The following is a 2,088-nucleotide window of genomic DNA, read 5'->3' as shown; positions in this document are numbered from 1 at the left end:
GTCGAGTATCATCTAGTTATCAACCTCAAGATTTAATGTCTGACCTCATGTTAAAGTCCACTCCATAAGCAAATTTATCTAACTAAATGTTCAAATAATTGACCGTTATTATCAAGGCATAACTGAATGCGATTTTGAAAACTTCGAATGGTTGCAAGAAGAACATTTCTTGGAATTTTGCGACATGCGTTTGTTATGCGTTCCATCATATTTTGTCTTGTGGTGGGTGCTTCAGCGTAGACAATATTTATCAGATAGTCCCACAAAAAGAAGTCCAAATTAGATAAATCCGGAGACCTCGGACTCCACTCTACAAATTCACCACGTCCTATCCATTGATTCGTGAATCCGATATTTAAATAGTCACGAACTATCCTGGCATAATGAGTAGGTGCATCATCTTGCTGAAACCACATGCGGACTCTCGTGTGTAGATCAACATTTTCGAGCAATTTCGGTAAATCATTTATTAAAAATTGTAAATAGTTGTGACTATTTACATTTTCGTCGAAGAAATAAGGTCCAATCAAGTTTCCATTGACAATACCGCACCATACGATCAAACTCCAACGTTGCTGATGATTCACTTCACGATGCCAATGAGGATTTTCTACAGACCAATAATGGCAATTGTGCCTGTTAAGTTGACCAGTATTATGAAAAGTGGCTTCATCACTAAATAAGACGTAATGAAAAAATTCCGGATCTTGTTGTATCATTGTTTGTGCCCATCTACAAAACAGACGCCTTCTTTCGAAGTCTCCGGCTTGCAATTGTTGTGTCAAAGTTATATGGTAAGGATGCAATCTATGAACTTTCAATATTCGGTGCACCGTGGATTTTGGAAAATGTAATTGTCTTCCAATTTCTCGTGTACTAATGAGGATTGTTTGCTATCATACCTAACACTGCAAGCACTTGTGGATCATCTCTCTCTGGTATATTATTTCGTCGTCTTTGTCGCGGACAAACTGGTCTTTGGCGTTGACGTTCTACAAGTCTCGCAATGGTACGATCGTTCGGATGCCTTACATTGGGGAAGCGATTACGATATAATTCTGCAGCTTGTACGTAATTACCTCGGCTCCAAGTACGAGGATAATATCTACTATTTCATTCAGGGTATAATCTGGCATTATGTAAGATAAAGATTAATTTTTAGATAAGTACTTTTTATTGTTTAACTTATCTTAATAGAAAACTAAAAAAGGGTGTGTCAAGTACTTGAACAATTAATGCAGGTTTAAAGATTATTTAACTAAATGAACTTTATTGTTTACTTTATTAAAAAAATTATTTTTCAAGCATATTATAAGCAACAATACCAACAGAAAGAAATAAATTAATGTAGCTACGGAATTTATTGTGTAATGGTTTAAAAATATTTGATAAAGAATTTTATGAAATTAATCAAGTATTATTTCTTAAAACATAGGACAGAGTGCCCCAAGATGGACATTGTTTTGATTTAATGCTCCAGAAGCCACATCGTATAAGATTAGTGATGCCGTTCGAGACGACAATTTCTCGTATCGTCCCGCCGTGTCTCGTCTCGTGCAACTCGAGACGAGAACCGCAATCTCGCCTCTCAAAGCGTACCGTCTCGTCTGATCTCGAAAGTCTCGACTACCACAGTGGTGTAAAAATTAGTTTTTACAGTCATAAATCCCTACAGCCCTCAATTCGGGAAACGAAGCGTCCGGACGCCCGGAGGTCAGGACCCCCAACATCTGGAGGCCGAGCGTCGGGACGCCGGGCGTCGAAGCATCGCACAGTGGTTTAAAACTGGATTTTATCATTCAAAAATACTTAACTCCCATCTTTTTCGATCTGTTTCGATCTTCTTCAGAGAATCTTACTCAGTTGATCTTTAATAAGCATAATTTATATTAAATTACCGAAATCGTTTAAAATTTGTACGTAAAATCTTCCGTGCTTTCCACTTCCGGGGTAAAAAATAAGAGGTTCCGTTCAAAAAAAATCGACTTGACCTTAAAATAATCTTGAAGGTCGAGGTCAAGGTCAATGTCAAGGTCACATGCGGACGTGAAATCTTCCTCTGTTTCCATTTCCGTGGTAAAAAATGAG

The 2,088-nt window shown here is 37.6% G+C and overlaps 1 pseudogene; it reads left to right on the top strand.

The window, feature by feature from the left end:
* LOC108761503 (putative nuclease HARBI1) overlaps positions 1-2,088 on the top strand; it is a 5,447-nt pseudogene that overhangs the window by 826 nt on the left and 2,533 nt on the right.

Source organism: Trachymyrmex cornetzi, unplaced genomic scaffold (genome assembly GCF_001594075.2).
Source record: "Trachymyrmex cornetzi isolate Tcor2-1 unplaced genomic scaffold, Tcor1.1 scaffold249, whole genome shotgun sequence".
Taxonomy (NCBI): Eukaryota; Metazoa; Arthropoda; class Insecta; order Hymenoptera; family Formicidae; genus Trachymyrmex; species Trachymyrmex cornetzi.
This window is presented reverse-complemented; position numbering and strand designations above follow the sequence as displayed.